Source organism: Episyrphus balteatus, chromosome 3 (assembly GCF_945859705.1).
Source record: "Episyrphus balteatus chromosome 3, idEpiBalt1.1, whole genome shotgun sequence".
Taxonomy (NCBI): domain Eukaryota; kingdom Metazoa; phylum Arthropoda; class Insecta; order Diptera; family Syrphidae; genus Episyrphus; species Episyrphus balteatus.
In genome coordinates, this window is record NC_079136.1 from 86,077,055 (window position 1) to 86,096,965 (window position 19,911).

The 19,911-nt window shown below is 31.6% G+C and overlaps 1 long non-coding RNA gene across 3 annotated transcripts in view; it reads left to right on the forward strand.

The window, feature by feature from the left end:
* Positions 1-19,911, forward strand: part of LOC129916752 (uncharacterized) — a 185,407-nt gene that overhangs the window by 144,354 nt on the left and 21,142 nt on the right. For 2 of the 3 annotated variants that reach the window (XR_008772538.1, XR_008772540.1), the window contains exon 3: positions 8,710-9,513. The exons of the other annotated variant lie outside the window; for it this stretch is intronic. This is a non-coding gene — a long non-coding RNA (uncharacterized LOC129916752). Of the gene's footprint in view, positions 1-8,709; positions 9,514-19,911 lie in introns of those variants that run through there. 3 annotated transcript variants of the gene reach the window in all.

Here is a 19,911-nt window from a genome sequence, read left to right on the forward strand (position 1 = left end):
TTACCCTATGCAGCATCTCAAAAATGATTAGTTTTGAAGTCGAGAATATAATCTAGTAGATCTAGTATTATCTGTGCGAAGTGGACAAGAAATGCATTAATTTCTTTGAATTTTGTTCTTTTTTATGGTACAAATGCATGTGTGTATACAAAAAATTCTAGTCTGGACTTTTTTCATAATTGTGATGTTTTTTAAATAATTATTTAGCTCATTTGACATTTTTCAAATAAAATAATAATTCAAATAAAAAAAATAAATGAAATGACATTTGACACTAATGGAGAGTGAATAAATAGAAATTCTGTTTAAAACCTCCATTTGCTCTAAAAATCCCTCTTAAAAGGTCGAATTTGGTGTTTTAACTAAAACTACTTTTAAATTTAATGCTCAATTAGTTAATGATGCCAAACTTCAAAAAAATCCTTAAAAGAGACTGAATTAAACGAAATTGGTTTTTAATTTTAAAATTCCCTTTTTTAATGGCGATTTAAGTTTAATGGAGAGTCAATAAATTGGGCCTTAAATAAATTTTACGCCCTCCTTTGGGGTATAAGAGGCATTTCCAAATGCCCAATACGGAAATTCCCCGCGTGGGGCAGTTGAAATGTGACCCGCAGTATAAAATATAGACTGTTAAGGATGGTGGGGCTAGTATTCTTGTTTGGGGATGTTTTTCTTGGCATGGTGCGGGGCCATTTCATCGGATAGAGGGTATTATGGACCACCTTAAGTACAAGGAAATCCTAAGGGACACTATTCTACCTTTTACTGAGAAGGAAATGCCTTTAAAGTGGACATTTCTACAGGATAACGATCCAAAACATAAGACTAAGTCTGTGAAACAATTGCTATCCGTCCAAAAAATCGGTGTTTTGGAATTACCAAGTCAGTCCCCAGATCTGAATCCTATTGAGGACTTGTAGAGTGACGTGGGAAAAGCGATTAAAAGGTCTGATACCTCAAATTTGGACAAACTTTGGCAGGAATTTCGACGAGCTTGGTATTCAGTACCTTTTGAGCGATTTCGGAGTCTTGTTACATCTATTAACCGCTGGTTTTATGCTGTGATAAATAATAAGGGTTACCCAACCAAATACTAGTTATTTTCTTTTAACTGTGTAAAAATTTTTGTTAATTTGTTTTTGTTTTTAGGAAGTGTGCTATTTATTTTGTCCCAAAAAAACTTGAGCTGTATTAATGATTTTGTTGTTATTTTTTGTTTAAGAATTCAATGTACTTAATTTCTTTTTTAATAAATCAAATATATCTGTGTTCTTACTTCCTCATTAATAAAACAGTTCCTTTAAGTTAAAAAAGTGCGAAAAATTTTCATTTTAGAAATTTTAGGGTACATGTGCTATTTATTTTGTCGCCACTGTATACCTATCATAGAAGGTTAAGAATAGTTCTTAAGACATCACTAATAAAGTCCCATCTCCCATTGAGTGGGTAGTAATGAGGAGGCTTTGTTTGAGTGTGACGGCAGATTTGTATTTACAAGACGGAAACAGTGGAATACATCGATAAATAGAAGTTTTTGAGAACAAATTTTATTTAAATTAAGCTTCACTTAACAAAGCTTTTGTAAAACTTTCCTTAATAGTTAAGAAAGGAATGAGCACCTTTATAAAGCTCGATTCAACGAGAGTGGTCTCAAATCAAATCAAATATTTTGCTAAAATCGGTGATTAAGTTGATTGTGATTTTTGATTTTGTTTATTTGGGATATAGAAACTTAAAGCGATATTTAAGGTTCCTGAAAAAAAAAACATTACGATGATAGAGAAAGCAAAAAAGTGGACCCACTATTCTGTCTGTATAACTGTCTAAATCTATTTTAAGCTACAGTCTAAAAAAAATTGAAGCGATTTCCTTGTTATCAAGACATTTCCTAGAACGAGAATGATATCGAATGCAACAAAAAAAAACTCTAAAATAATAAAAAAATAAAAATAATCACAAATGCAAAAATCCCATAAAAAGTTATAAAAATTCTCAATGAACAAAAATATTATTACTCGCGTTGGACTTTAATTTGCTCATCTATTTCAATTATTTTTGCACTACACAAGTAATCTGGTTAAATTTAAGAGTCTTACAGTTATATAATTCTAGATTTTTTATTATTTTTTTATTTTTGTTTCTAAATTTTGAAAATTTATATTAATTTTTTGATTTTTAATGGTTAACTCAATTTTCTTCAAGGTTTTTAAGCGAAGTTGAATATTTTTTTTGTCAAAAACGGTTTTAATGATTCTGAAAAAAACAAAAAAACCAGGTCACCGATGCAAATAAACTAGTACCTAAGCATATTTTAATGATTTTTTTTTACAGAAGTAATAAATTAATATTTACAAAAATTTTCAAAAAACACATTTTTGGATTAAAATTTTGTTTTTCAGTGTATATTAATAACTGCCTTAGAATTGCATTTTTGTTGATAAATATTTGAAAGTTTATGTAGGTAGTAAACAATAATTTATTAAAAAAAAAGAGCTCAGATTTTTAATTCTTTTTTTCTTCGTTGAAATTTTTTAAAACAATGTTTTCCCTAAGAACATTTTAAAATTTTGAATTTTTTTTTAAAGATAACATAAATTAAAATTATCCTTTTATTAATTAATATTCAGATAAATAATTTTAACACTATAAGCAAGTATGTACTTGCATTTTTGTATGTGTCTAACGATTTTCAAAAAAAAAAAAATCTAAAAATTTGTCATTAATGATAAATTAAAATGCATACCTCATTTTAAATTCAAACCTATTTAAAAATTTGTTTTTGCAACTTTTAAAAAACAAATGTTTATCAGTACCTACGACTCAATTATAAATTTCATGACAAGTTTTTTTATTTATTGCCCAAGGAAAACAGAATTCTTACTCAAAAACCGTAAAAATTTAGATTTTATTACTGTGCGGTTACCCTTCCCAAAAAAAAAAATATATAAATATTCAAAAATTTTCTCCGAATTCATGGAGTGAGACATCAAAAGAAAGGTTTTTTTTTCATAACTGAAAACCAAAATTTTCTTGTATATCTTGTTGCAGAGTTGAATTTTATTTATATAAACAGGATTCTTCATTACAAATCTTTACTAAATTACTTATAACTTTTTTTGAGTCACTAACCGATATTACATTTTTCCACAAAAACATTTTCCTTTCTTATCATATTTTAATTGAGTACAAATATCTAAAAGAACCTTCATTATATATCCAATAAACGTTTTTAATGTGATCTATCTTGATAAAACTTTTAAAGTCCTTTTGCCTAATTGAATTGATCCAACTTTTCTAAATCATATACTCCTTTAAAGGGCTCGTACAATAACGTACGAAAAAATATACTAAAAATATACATACCGGTCGCTGCCGCCGCCGCCGACACCGCTGTCATGTCATCAATTCATTGCTTTAAATGCTCAACGATTTGTTATCATCTTCATTCTTCAAGTTAAGGATATCTGTCATTAGCATTGATTAATTCCTCAGTATATTTACATATAAAAACAATCAATCACATCCTTAAGGCAGAGCGCATCAGCCCCTGGATTTTTGGAACATTTCCAGAGAGGTAGCATCATCATCATCATCATCATCATCATAGCGTAAAGCATTAACAACATTCAGTAGGAAACATACACGGGACTCTTTAACTATACAGCACCAAAGTCTAAGTTAAGTATATTTCCACCCGGATGTAAACAAAGAGACGAGGCAAAAATAAATGCACAAACTAAAAATGCCTTTGCTATGATATGCTGCTTGCTGCTCCATCTCAAAAGTTAAGGGAGGCACAAACCAACCAAATGGAAAAAAAAGGAAGCTACATGGAAATAAAAACAATCAACTTAGAGAAGAAATTAGGGAAAAGGATATAATTAAGGCCATCATCGTTAAGTATCCAGAAAACTAATGATAGCAAAGCCAATTGTTTCACAGAAGGACTGGCCCCCGCTCCCCGTAAAGGAGATCTCATTTTTATGCGCATCCATCAATCCAATGGTGGACTATCTTGTTGCCGTGCCACACCAACACCATTATCTGTCCACCCGATGGTCTTTTGCAAGTGGCTTCGGATAATGTGGGGTTCCCTGGTAGACGGACTTGGGTTGGTAAAGGAAAGGACAACAATCGTTTGTGGGAACTTTGTTGCAAACGTTTCAATTAGCTACGAAGTTCTGGTGTAAAAGTTCACGTAGGCTTGCCTTATTCTAAGGTATATACGCACGGCTACGGTGACCTTTTTAAGGAACTTCATTTTATTATACGTGGAAACAGAACCGTTAATGGCCCTAACATCAGGATATACAGCATACACTTACACATCACCCAGTCCATGGATAATGTTGGTGATGATGATTTTTCTGGTTTTCTATATCGTTATATGACCAGAATTTGGAGTTTCATCTTAATTTTCCGTTGTCGTTCTTGTTGTTTGTCTAGGCAAGTAAGGCATCGTCATCTCGCACTCGTGAGCTTATTGTTTGGCAAAAAAACATCAAGGCGGAGGATGAAAGGGAGGAGATGGAGATTATTTTGATAAATTACTTTTAATAGAAAATATCCTTGATATCGTACAATTACTTTGAGCTTTGAATTCACTTCTTTATCGGAAGCATATGAACATTGTATATAACTAAAAAACCTGGCAAGAGTACCTAACCTGACTGCTGGCTGCGAATAAATTTTAAATAAAGATGTACTCATTCATGGGGGTCACACAGAGGTTTTTTTTGCATGCAATTGGAGAGTGTTTTGAAGTTTATGTAAACATAGGGGAGAGTGGGGCACTTTTGAACACGGGGTATATTTGAACACTGCATATAAAATTTTAGTTTATCAATCATTTTTAGAAGTTATTCGATATTTGAACCCGTCAACACCATATCCATAAACGTAAATGACTTACCTTGATTATCTCAGCTGGCTTTCAGATTTATAGGTGGAAGGTGATTTTTATAGTGGTTTTGCATTGTTTCAGTTTTTTAGTTGTAAGAGTTTACACAAAATTTAGTGCGTGATTTCAAAACGCAATACAATTTTTGTTAATGTTTAATATATTTTAAACTAAATCACGGTGAATTTTTGAATGAATATATTAATGTTAAATATTTATTCAACATTTTATGTCGTTGACACAGTTGGGGCAGTTTTGAACATGTTCAAAAACGGCCCCAGCAGTTTGTATCAGACATTTTAAGGAAACTTTAATGTGTTTCGTTTAATAAATCGTAATGTTCTTATAAAAAGTATAATAAAACTATCAATTGTGGGCAAAATTATGGAAAAAATGGAAATTATGTAGATACAACTCGATTATTAAGAACTCGATTATATACCGCTTAAGCGGTATAGAAAGTAAAGTCAAGCTGCTTACACCAATTAACATGAAGAGCATCCACTTTGTAAACATTTGCATTTAATGTCTAAAAATATAGGTTGATCACAAAATAAATCTATTTTACTCAGAGAAGTATAAATGGTATGAATTCCATTTTTCTATGTAAGTTATGCAAGAATTTTCTTACGCGATTTTTATTGACTTTAGTCTACTGAATTCCAAACTATTTACAGATTTTTTCGATAACGTCCAGTTTTTTTGTTATACTTCCTCATCACTATTTTCGATACAAAGTCTCAAAAACTAATTCAAACCAAAAACTAATTTAAACCAAAATATATATTTTTCCATAACATTTTGCCTTTTCAAATCAGATTTTATAAACAAAAAAACTATTAGTTATGTTGGACACTAAGCTTTTGAGATATCATTTACATATTTCTATTACCAATACTTTTTTAGGAAAAATTAATTTTGAAAAAAAAAATAATATTTAAGACGAAAAAATTCGACTTTTTGCATTGCATGTATTTTTGCAAACAAAAAAATAAATCGAAGTCAGAAGTTTTTGACCTTTAAGTATTGACTTCGGACTCGTAATCAACACATTTTTCAGGAGAAGGTTTTTTCTTACCCATTTTAATACAAAGCCGAATTTTCTTCTCTTCCGAAATAGAAATAAAATGCACGACTGGGTCGCACGTACTTGCTCTTTTAGTTCAAAATATCTTTATCTTAAATATATATTGAAAATTAAAAATTTTGTTAAGTTTCAAGAAAAAAAATAAAAAAAAAATTTAAAGTCAAAAAAATTTAATTTTTCAAATTTTGTTTTCAAAAATTGTTTTTTAATTTTTTTTTTATATTTAACACTTCAAAATGATAAGTAATACCTTTCTGCAAATTTTGAATGAAATTACCTTATGCTTTGATGAAATATATGTATGCACCTAAGAAATATGTCAATTTTCCGTTATACGAATTTTTTGAGAAAAACTAAAAACTCAGTTTTGTTAGAATCAATATAAAATTTTATCGAAATAATTAAAGCCGTTGCAATACCTCAAAAACGTTAAAAGAAGATATAAAAAAAATAAAAAAAACGGGTCTAGCAAATTACGCAATAATCATCTGTACCAAGTTTCAAGCAAATCCATAAATGCGTTTAGTCCCTAGCTCGATGAACACTTTTTTGATCTTCTCCATCATCATAATGTTGGTTTTAATAAAAACCTCGAATTTTTTTTCTACAATACTTGCATATATAGAGGAAGTAAAAAACAGATTAGTTTTAAATTTACAAAAACAATTTTTTTTTATTTAATCAAAATCCCTGAAACTCTTAAGGACATATCGACTCCACTGTCATATACGACGACCTTTTATAAATACAATTGAAAAGGCCACGTTGCGTGGTCGAGGACAGTGTCATCATTAATATTTATAACAGGGCAACTGGCGATAGATCTGTTGGTTGTTCTGCGGTCTGTTGGATATTTTCATTGTGTTTTACATTCGTCGAAATTTAGTCATCATTTCTCCACTGCAAAAGACGACTACGACGATGAAGGGGGGAGTTTTTCGCTCAAATTGAATATTAACTCAACAAAAGGATAACAACACAAATATACTCTCGTAAAATTATTCAAAATAAGTCAAAATACACCTGATGAATGGATGATGGCAAGGAGTCAAAGTTCTCTCCCCATCAGCTGACACCCATTATACAACATTTTATCTGTAAGTTGTGTCGTTGAAAAACAAAAACGAAAAAAAATAACAATCACCTGTCGGTTACCGAATTAAATTGATTGAAATTCATCTTTTATCTTGAATCTTTCTCTCTCTTTCTGTGGTTTAACATTCGGAAGTTGAGATTTTTTTCTTGTTGTTGTTGTTTATGAACCAAAAAGAATAATTTTGAATAATTTCTTATTTTTACATTTGAAGAACTCTTGCCTTTTATTTCTCTTCGCTAAACAGGGGAGAGAGAGTGATGCACGTGCTAAAGGCGTTATATCAAATCGCAGATACTCGTATCTCTTCTTCATCAATCACGCAAAATGACAAACAATTCACACCATTTCACGAATGCGAGCGTTACTGATACTGTCCGTCCATCCCCCGTCCGTCAAGGAGGGGTTGTTCGATAATCATTTTTCTTTTTTAACCCTCGTAAAAGTTTGGTGGCAGAGAGTTTGCAACTGTCAGGAAGATTATTCGCAGCGTATTATCGCAATCATTATCATCATCATCCCTTAAGCTAAGATTGTTCAATTTCGGGAGAATAAAATTGCTGATGCGTTTTACAGACAACTGACAAGACAAGTGTGTTAATACTGTTTGTGTCTTTGTGTGTCCTTGCCTCCTTGGTAAATGGTTTCGATGTTGAAAGTTTATTTAATCATCATCGTCATCATAATCATACTTTTCTTGACTATCATCGATATTTCATTCAGTTATAATTGGCTTTAAGGTGTTGGAATGTTTTGGGTAGAACAATTCAAAATAGGTTTTTTTTTGGTTGAGGATTTTTAATTTCTTTGCCATGAGTTGTTTATGCACAGCGGCATTTTAATTAAAAGTGTTTTAAAGAGAAAATCAAAAGATTTACCTCTTTTCGTATTAAACATGAAATAGGAAATCAGATGTAATTCTAATATTAAATGGGGTTAATTTGATTTCTATTTTAGGCATATACCAAAATAACAAACACAATAAAAATGCGTACTTAACTTGACTCCCGATACATTACCAGCTCAGATTTTTACTGCATTAAAAACATATCGCAGTATATACTTACATTGAAAACCAAAACAAATATATTAAAAACAGTTTAATAACGTAGTAATAACTAATCATAAAAAACCGTTGTATGGCGTATGAGTGATTTTTTTTTTTCATACAAAATCGAAAATCTAAAACTTTCATATAATTTGGCATAACGTCTTGTAGCTTTCAAATCTTTTTGTATTACAAAAACAAATATTCAATCTAACTTATTAAGTGTAAACCATTACAGAATAACAATGTATTAAAATCATTACAACTTAAAAAAAAAATTCAAAGAAATACGACATATTTTTGGTATATCGCTTTGAACACCAACTTAAAAATCCAAACAGTTAACTTTGAACTGAGTTTATCACAACACACGATGAAATAGAAACAAAAAATCTGTTGTGGGTTGACCTTGATTCTACTTTTAAGAAAATTGAATTTTGGGCAGCTTGTTGGTGCAAATACTCCAATGTGCGACGTCGTACATTTTCTGTATATTGAGAAAACATTTGACATTTTATTTCTTTTACTAGGCTTTACCTCAACACTTATTAAAATTACTTTTTTTTTCCTTATTCCAGAAACTTTTTTGTGCAAGTGGAGGATCGGAAATTACCAATGAAGGGCATTAGAGGTGGCGTGCGTTGCCCAATGATCCAAAATTGCCCCCTTCCTCCACAGCATTCTGACGTCAGATCAACCGCCTGCAATTGAGTGCGAGAACCTGCTTTACGACGATGAGTCATTCCTGCAAGTCTATCTCGCCAACGACACGGTGCAGGGTCATAAGTCCACGGGCCAAAAGTCCAGAGGAAATATTAATTTGTAAATAATATGGAAACGTTCAATTTTTTTTTAGTTTTTTTTATAATTTTTTTTTTTTGAAAATTTTATGTTTTTGTTTTTTAACTGACTGGATAGGAGTTTCGTTTGTAAATCTAATGAAGTTAATTTCGAAATTTCACACAAAGCAAAGCAGAACAAACATTTATTCAAAAGACGATTAGTTTGAAGTCTCATAGAGTGTATAATCGCCACTGATTTGAGGAACTATCTCGCAAACAAAGCGGGCTAATTAATTATCAAACGGAGATTAAAATCAAATAAATCCCAACTAATTGGCGGAAAGCGAAGCGGAAAAAAATGTTCGCACATAAGAATCTATTTAAATTGCACATGCCAAACGCGAAGCGGAAAAAAAAATTTTCTCACGGGAGAATCAATTTTGAAGTGTAAAAAAAAAAAAAATCGCGCGAATACTTTTATAAAAATTTGTGATTACAAGCTGACCCGGCGGACTTCGTTTCGCCTCTTCTGATATTTACTTCCAATTTTGGAGTGTGTCAATCTTTTCAAAAAAAAAAAAATTCGGGTCACAACATCAAATATAGGTTTTTATAAATAAAAGAATGTGTTTTGGAGTTCTATTGATCGTATTATCAAGATTGATGTTTGTAGGCTTAAAGTTTTGTGATGCTTTTTTATCAAAGGCTGAGGTAAGCTCGCCGGTTCCAGGGTTTTGCCGAAGAAAGCACAGTAAAACTCGGCTATAGAAGAAACCAAAAACTCAAATTCTTTATTTTCACTATAGAATCGTTCTTTATTGTTCTCTACTTTCTTTAAATAACAATTTTAAATAAAACTTATATACTACTTACAAATAATGCCCAATACTCTAAGAGAGCAGGGGATCTCGGACGGAGATAAAAGGAATAAATCCTATGGTGACCAAAATATGCTAGTATGACCAAACTCAGAGTGAGATGGTGGTTTCGGGAATTATGACCAAACTCCAAATGAGATGGTGGCTTCGGATAGAGACGGGTATTATGACCAAACTCCAAATGAGATGGTGGTTTCGGGAATTTATGACCAAACTCCAAACGAGATGGTGGCTTTGGGAATTATGACCGAACTCTAAATGAGATGGTGGTTTCGGGAACTATGACCAAACTCCAAACGAGATGGTGGCTTTGGGAATTATGACCAAACTCTAAATGAGATGGTGGTTTCGGATAGAGACGGGGATTATGACCAAACTCCAAATGAGATGGTGGCTTCGGATAGAGACGGAAATTATACCTAATGGTCGGATGTAATGCCCTTAACTCAAGGTGAGAAGGGGGACTCGGAAAGAGACGCTAAATCTACCTACCTAACGTCAAAACGGAAATTTGCCAACATTCCAAAAATTTACAACAATACGGTATATCTATTATGGCTTAAATAGGTGTACTGAGGGAGAAATCGTCTACTCGAAGTAGATTCAAAAGATCTCTGGTTTATTCGGAAATTCTTACATCTACTTAGTAATATTTTTACACAAAGCAAGTGTGAACTCTATAAAATTAAACGGTAAAATTAAAGTTAAATTAATAATAACAATAGTTTTGAGTATAAAACAAAATGTATGTTGTCGTGTTTGTGTTGTTGCTATTGATGGCATAATCCGGGACGTTCAGTTGTTTCGGTATCGGTTTTATAGTCCGGGATGGGCGGTTGCCAAATAGTTTTAATTAATTTGATTTCTTTTTGTTGCTGTTGATGGCATAGTCCGGGACGTTTTATAAATTTGGTTTCGGGTTTATAGTCCGGGATGGTTGGTTTCCATACAGCTTTAATTAAATTGGTTTGCGGTGGAAAGGAAAGTGTGACGCTTCGTTACAGTTTCTGTATTTAGAATATGAAATATTTCGAATTTAGGGTATTCATATGAGTTGAAGAACTAACTTTTTTGAACCCCTTGAAAACAATATAAAGCCAGGACTTGAAAAAAAATTTAAATAAATAGATGTTGCCCGATTGTTCGACTTTCCCGAAGTATCCACAAAATTTCATAAAAATCGTTCCAAAAATATATCAAAAAAATTTTTGGTTGGACCACCCTAACCATTTAGTGGTGTGAAATAGATGTTGGCCGATTGTTCGACTTTCCTGATGTATCCACAAAATTTCATAATAATCGTTCCAAAAATATATCAAAAAAATTTTTGGTTGGACCACCTTAACCATTTTATCATATGGAAATTCATGTTGGTCGAATGGCCGACTCTCAGACTTCCCGACATACACAAAAAATTTCGAAAAGATCGTTCCCAGAAGATATAAGAAACTTTGACTGAACCACCCTAACAATTTAGAGGTATGAAAAATAGATGTTGGCCGATTCTCAGACCTACCCGATATGTGTACAAAATTTCATAAAAATCAGTCAAGCCGTTTCGAAGGAGTTTAATAAGAAACACTGCGACGAGATTTTTATATATTAGATGTAAAAACACACAAATTCGTTTTTGGTGGATTAAAGAATTAAAACAAAAATGTAAAATAAATTATTATAAAAAAATAATCCAGCAATACAAAAATGAAAGATATCTAAATAGCACGTAAAATAAAACGAATTGAATTGCCAATTGCGGTTGGGTGTGCGTCCGTACGGTGGTGTGGCGTTGGAGATCACTACAAGGTACCTTTGGAGACTCTTCAAGCTCATTAGGCGGTATTAGAAGGAACCGTGTCCGTCCGATGTCATGGAACCTTCTCAAATCTTCAACCTAAGGAAAACTGGAAATTCAAACTTTGGATTAGGGCTCAGTTATAGCTATCAGTAAAATCCATCAGTAAAAATTTTGTTTTGCTATTTTGAATACTTATTAATCTTGTATTTTGTGGAATATTTTGATGAAATAAATTGAAAATATATTTCCACTAAATTTCTTCAAAAATAATTAATGCATTTTGTGTTAAATTTTATACACAAATTCATTTTATAAATTTTACTGATGAAATTTCATTTTACTGAACACAGCTGACTGCCAAATGCCAAAAAAAAATTCCATTTCGTTTTACTGATGGCGTTCCATTTTTTTACTGTTCCGGTGCCATCATTAAAAAAATTACTGATGAAATCAACAGTAAAAAAAATGCTTGAAGCGCGAATGTCAAATAAACATGTAATTTAATGACTTAAATTTACTGATTGCTATAAACGCTCATCAGTAAAAGATTTCAGTTTCCTGATGTTTCAATTTTTACTGATGGATTTTACTTTTATATATACTTTACAAATAAACCGAGCAGCTCTCATCAAACATTGTCCAAAACTATTCTTTTTGATTATACATATGTAGCTACATACATTGAGAAATATTAAAACGGATATTAGGTAGGTATGTTTAAAATCGTTTACGTCATACTTTCTTTAAAAAATCGCTAAACGCCAGTAATAACCCTCATAAAAGAGCACCGAAAACACTTCAATTTCTCAATCTCGATAATTTGATTTCATTTGTTTTCTTTTACATGCCATATGCCATATGTAGTTTCTTAAACCATAAAGTACCCCCGATGGGTTAATTTTTCTTCCTGATCCCTCATAATCTCCTCCCTAGCTCCAGCATTCAGCATGACAAACACACGACCGACGACAACAACACATATCGAGAACAACGCGACAGAGACGAAGTAAAAAAGAAGGCTCTCTCCTGGTAAAACTCATATCTTTAAGTGGTTTCTTTATTTGGCCGCATTTGTTTTACAAATATGACCGATTCTTCGCAACATTCTTGCCTTTCGTGCCCCCGAAAAAAAGGGATTTATTGCTCCAGACAAATTTTTTTTTGCTTGCCATTCTCCCTGCCTGCGGCGCGTACATATTGTCTGCTTCTACTTTAACTGAAGCTGCGATGAGCCGGGCACTGGGAGGGAGAACACAAAAATCTTTCTCTGGCCACAAAAAAAAAAAAGTCGTGTGGGAATTTTTTCTTTTGCTATCAAAACACAGCAAAAAAATGTCCATAACCAGGCTGTGCTTTTTTTATGCTTGGAATTCAAGTGTTCGTTGGTATATGTTGGAGCTGGAGGTTGAAGGTTTGTTCTTCTGCTAATGCCGAGGAAAATTGGATTAATCTGACTGCTGATGTTTTTATTGCCATGGGAATTTAACGCATTGAAGTGCATGAATATTTTTTTGTTTTATATTTTTTCCCTTTTTTTTGTAACAATTCATTGGTAGTGTCACTCTTTAAGTGGATTTTAATTTGAAAAAAAAACTTAAGGTGTGAGATTGGTAATTATTATGCCGATTTGTTGTAGATTTTTGACGTTTGAAATGAGTCATAATACAAATTAAAAAGTATTCCACTTCAAGTTAGTAAAATCAGAATTAAAAATTTAGCATTTAATTAATCTTCGGAACATTAGGGGAAGTGGCAAACGCCTTAATTACTCTATTAGTCTTAGATCATAGGTAGATGACTCAAGTTGGGTGCAGCACTCCACACTGAACCAAAAAGGTACATAAAATTAATGAATTTGTACATTAAATTAATGTAAAAATTCATGGCAAATGAGCCAATGTAAAAATTCATTAAATTTAAGAATCTTTTTAAGAACAAATTCATAAGGGAATGAATCTTTCTTAAAAATTAAGAATAAGTTCTTAAATTTTAAGAATTCTGTTCATAACCGAATTCGAAAAGTTTTGAACATGTTTAAGAAAAGTTTCTTAGATTTTAAGAAAAATTCATACAATTTAAGAATTATTTCTTAAATCTTTTTTTTTCTTCTTTAATTTAAGAACAAAGTTTAAGAAAAGTTTCTTACATTTTATGATTATTTCTTAAATTTTATGATTTCTTTCATAAATTTCGTAAAAAATTGAATGAAATGTTGGTTAAATTTTATGAACAAAATCATAAAAACTATGAATTTTTCTTAAAGTTTTATGATTGTTTTCATAAAATGTAATACACTTTTCATTAAAATGTATGCATTTATTTATATAGATGCATATAATATACATTACCATTCCAAGCATTTAATTTGTTCCTGAAAAAAATTTGTTCCAATCAAACAAACAGCCAAAGAAAACAACCCAAAATCTAAAACAAACAAATGAAATAATTTTTAAAAATAAAAGATGTGATTGAGTTTAAACGTAATAAAAATGTTTTATTGGTCACTGTCACTGTACATTAATTTTTAAATTTAATTTTTCTTTTTTAATTGATGCATCATCTGGAAAGATAAAAAAAAGTTTGTATTAGTAAAATGACTATGTACTATTTGGTTCAAAAGATCGAAATAGAAGGTAGAATTATCTTTTACCTTATTGTAATCGGCAGCAGTAGGCTCTGCAGCTGAAAGAAAAAACAATACAAAATTGAATAAGTTGGGGAAAGATCACAATATAAAAAATTTAGGTAGATACATCATTATATAGAATAAAGTAAAATTAAAACAAAATTTAAATATTTAAAGGAATTAAATAACACGCAACACTTACTAAATTCTATGTTTTCCAAATATGATGTGTTTGCTTTATTCTGCAATGGCAACTTCGGGTGTACTGGATCTGTTGCAAACAGCTTTTAAGATGGTTTTTACTGAGCAGTATTTAGTGCCCTTTTGCCGGTTCTATTATATTTCACTTTTTTGCGAAAATAACATGGTCTCAAATTGAACATTACTCACGTGCCTACTCATTTCACAAAAGTATCTAAATTATTTACCTATAACAAAAAAATTTAAAATATATTTAATATAATAAAAGAAAGAAATGTTTAACATATTATGTTTTTATACATATCTGAGTATATGGAAAGAGGCAACGTGAACCAACAATAATTTCCACTGTTGAAATGTCTTATACTCTTCAAAATTGTTTACGTGGTTTAAAATACATAACACATAATAAATATTGTTTTTTATTCACAAATTTGTTTCGGCAACGACCGTCCACTTTGAATATCAGATGTTAAACTAAATCCGCAGAAAAATCCTTCTAAGGCATAGATTCAAAACAACAGTTATTATTTTCTAGATTGATGAAAAAATACATAGACTTCAAGAAAATATACTTAAAAACTCAAAAGGTAAGAATTTTTTCATAAATTATGTGTATACTTTCAAAAATGTGAACTTTTTGAATGATCAGCAGTCAGTTACGGTTATTGTGTTTTTTGATGCCTTATAACTTTGGAACTACTCATCCTAAGTAGCTAAAATTTTCGGAGGTGCCTATTTTTGTCAAGATCAACGAATAAAATTTTAAACAGTTGACTTCTTTAGTACAATAACAAAACGAGTCGTATCGCCGCTATATTTCGAAACTTTAATTTTCAGAACTAGCCACCCATTTATAAAAGATCCCTAAGAGTTATCGGAATCGAATAAAATCTAGCAACAGGTTTTACATGAATAAAAACAAACTTTTCAACAAATAAAATTTCGTTTTAAAAAAATAATAAATTACTCTTTCAAGTTATACTTCTTTTACTTATCAGAGTAAAAAAATACTTTGTGACAAAAAATGTCAATATAAATATTTACCTATAAAACTGTATTATCATCGATTCTCACGGGTACCAACAAAAATTTCATAAAATTTCCAAATTTAATTTTAATTTCTAAATTTTAACTTTACAAAATACCTACTTTTTACTCATGTTCAACGATTTCGAGGTAGTTATTGCTATTTTCTTGAAAACAACTCTCAAAGTGCCTTAAGTGATTCTAAGACTACTGAATTTTTAGTTTTTCTCAATCAAAATTGCAAAACGGAAATATGGCGTTGCCATTTTTTTTTTTTTTTTTTGAAAATCGACAGATACTCTGGTTGTTATCTTCTTAACTGCTGGCCCGATTACACTGGCCAACATAATTCTTCGTACGTAAAAGACAACTTTATTCTTTAAAGAGTTTAAAGACTTAGTTACGAACTGTAAGAATACATTATTAATAGCATTTCATGTGTGCCTAAGACAAATATAAAAGTAATCAGGTAGGTAGGGGAAGTGGGGGCAAACTATGTTGTATGAAAAAAAAATTTAATTGGCAGGACTTGTCATATAAAATAAATGGCTTCTGATAAGATCGATTATGTCTGTAAGTATGAGCACGTTTGGTTGAAATATATTAAATTTTGTGATTTTTCATCAAATCGTCATGTTTCTTCGTGTGAAAAGAAATTTGTACTTTTTTAAATGAAATATTTAAAAGTCTTAACTTTTTCTTTTTTTTTTGTAATAAAAGTTGGGAACCGATGCAAATATAGCTTACGTTTGTGATTATTGCAAAAAGATTCCATATTTTAAGATGAAAACGGTTTTATTGTCAACAGAAGTTGATAGGAAAAAATGGGGGGGGATATTTGTAAATCGTACGAAAAATTTTGTCGGCCAGTGTATATTTGTATAATTAAATGATAGTAATTTCATTTTAAAGGATAATGTGCATTCAAATGTTCAAACAAAATGTTTTGTTATTTTTTGTTAATTTAGAAAGCTTATGTCTAACCTTAAAGCCTGAGGCTTTCGACATAAAAGATCATGTACCTACGTGCGATATAGCCTTGGTTTTTTTTTTCTATTTCAAAAGTGTTAACATGTCGATTTGAAATCTGTATTGCTCTGAGTAGGGTTAGAAATCCTTGTTGTAAAAGCAGAGTTTAAGTTAAACTTTATTATAAATTTGCTTGTATAACAATACAAAAACGGAAAAAATCTTTTTAAGCTTCTATTTGTGGAAAATTTGTGATAATTAAGGCATAATAAGGAAGGCAATTCAGCTCGTTAAAATCTGAACTACTTATTTGACTTGTATACAATTACTTCCTGAATTCTCCCACCTTTGAGTCATGTAATAAAATAAGGACGAAAATAACCAGGAAAATCCCGACACACCTGCTCAATAAATTTAAACTGCATGGTTATCCTTCACCCCTTTTTACGCCACCATCAGTCGAGCGATATACCTCTTCATGTAGGCATGTGAGTGTAGGTACTTTTAAGTTTGTGGCAAAATTACGCTGCCATGCTATGGCATGAAAAGTATAATGGACGACCAAAATATTGGCTAGTCCAGTCCACCGTAAGCAGTTTACTTTGCTCGTCGTCGTCGTCGTAATCGTAAGTCTCGTGGTCTTCGCGTCTTCAACCTATTTCACTCACAGTTCTCTCGCAAACAAATGGCATAAATTTAAATTTTAATTTACTACAAACAGCCAAGCATCGAGCTCATTTCACCATTGCGATTCTGCTGCCACCTACCGCACCTCCTCCTTCGCTCTGTGACCAAGGTTTGTATAGATGGATCGATGGTGGATTCCCACTTGGTAGATGGATGGATGGATGGATGGATGGTTGGCGGGAATTTTATGTATAAACATAGATATCTATATATTTTTATTTACCTACTACTTGTGAAATAATTGAATAAATACATATTTTAAAGGTTAGCTCATTGCGTCCCCGTTTGGTGTTCTTACCCAGGCAAAAGTCCATTCATGCCGCGGTCAGGTACACACGACGTACAAATTTAGTCAGCAGCTCACAGAGCGCGGCACTGGCTCCCCTCTTGGGAGTACACGACAACCAGAAGCTTGGCGTAATGGAGAAGAAGGTGAAGGAAGTTTGAAGGTTGGGTAGGATGGTGGCAGAGAGTAGCCCGATCCAAATCGCAAGAAGTGAATATGTTAACATACTGGGAAATATATAGGAATACAACCCAACCGACAACGACTTTACGACGACCGAATGTCGTCGGGTTTTTGGTGAAAAGGTGATGTCTGTGTTCCCTTAATTTGTTGAATTTTGATTACAATCTGTCTTTTCGTTGCGTGGAGCACTTTTAGCCTATTATTTTGACATTTCATCTTACATGTTGTGTTTGACTTTATCGCAGTATTGTGCTCCTGGTGCTCCTTTGCCATTTAATCATTGTGTTGTGCATTTTGTGATAATATTCAATTCTTGCATTGGGAGATTGGCAAAACCAATTTCATGTGAAGTTGGAGAGATTTTTGTGCATTTTGATTTTCTGAGATAAAATTATTTAGCAACTTCGCCGTCGGTGGGTCGTCGTATTCGAAAGGCGCCAAATGGATTTTAAATATCAATGAGGGTCATTTGTAATTAAACTTACGAACAACACAAAATTACGACTTGCCCCTGGGGTCTGAGTTTTTCAAAATTTTACCCAAAAATGGGAAATAGGCCTATGTTGCCTCGAAATTGGGACCAATATAATTCAACAAAATGTATATGTTAAGTGTCACATTATTTTGTATACACTACCTGACCCTACGGACTTCGTTCCACCTTTTCTGGTATTTATTTCCAATTTTTGTAATCTCCCCAAAGCCTGAATAATTCAATCTTGTCGATGCGACATTCGAAATGAGATAATTTGCGTAATTATCTCATTTGGGCTCTAGTAAAAACAGGCTTATATCTTGAGTTCTATCGATCGCACCGTTAAAATTGATATCTTCAAGCTGAGGATAAATGACAGAGCCTAAGTGCTTATATTCAGAAAGTGAATTTGTGTTAATTTAGCCTTCTCAAGTAGCACAAAAGTCTAAAATACACCATAATATTTGGTGTATTTTTTGCACTTTCGTGATATGCATTTTGAATATAAAAAATACACCATTTTCTCGTATATAATAAACTCCGGTGGTTAAAAAAATATACCGATTTTGGTGTATAAATGGCGCTAGTGGTATATTAAATGATCTGGTTTTTGGTGAAAATTATCCCTTTGAAATTGAAAAATACACAATAAATCTACGGATAAAATACACCATTTAAATTATTCTGATTTAAAATTTGAACCAAAGTTTATTTTTTACCTCAAACAGTGTGATGAATTCTAATTCACACCATTTGTTATGAAATAAATGTAAATGAATTTTTATTCACTTTCATAATATTGCCATAAGAAACTAATGGTTAAATATGAATTTGTTTGCCTAATTTTAAAACGAAACACTAATTTTACATACTACCCCCTCTAAAAATCGAGCGCCTCAAAAATATCAGTGAATTAATGATTTTTTTGTTCGATTTTAAAAATCAGTTTTTCAAAAATTATATTTTTTTGTTGTTTTTACATTTTTTTTAGAAGAGTTCTTTTATAATATAATAAACCGCATAGAAAAAACCAAATTGCGGGATAATTAGGTCGATAAATATACTATTATAGAAAACTAATTAATTGCTGTCTACTTTTTTTAAATGGCGGCCATTGAAAAATATGTCGTCTCCCACTTATGCATTCTGGTGAATTTTATGTCCACAGGGTGTGCTTTCTACACCAAAGAGAGTTTACAAAATGTACCGTTTTGGTTGATTTCAGAATCGAATAATTTTATACACCATTAATGGTATATTATAAAAACAACTGAATATCGGTGTATTTTTTGCTCGGAATCTTAAAAAAATGTTGAAATTTTTTACAGAAAAGACAGTGGTATAATTTTTATACCACTAATTTTGAGAAATACACCATATTTTTTCAAATTCCTCAATTTTACACCAAAATTAATGAATTTACACCAATTTATACACCAGTGTGCTACTTGAGTTATCATCTTGATTGGAAAACTCGCGTTATTTAAGCCCCCGAAAACCATATAAATCCGCGATTTAAAGCTGCCAGACTTTTTAATTCGTTAATAAAGCCCATAAGACTATAAAACTGCATACTCACATTTCGGTTATACATCCACTCCCAAAATTTGCTCTGGGCTCTTAGACTATATTGTTTTTGCCAAAGATACCAAAGATCACTTTCACATTCGCTTTCCCAGTTGACACCAAAGAATTCCAATTAACAAAACTGACCAAAAAAATAATTCATAAAAAATTAGACCCGAAAAAATACGGGCCTCCTTAAGTATTGAGTCCTGCCTGATACGCAACGGCGTATACAAGGGGGGGGTCATGACCCCCCACCCCCCCCCCAAGAACTCAAAACTTAAACATGAAATTGTTATGTTA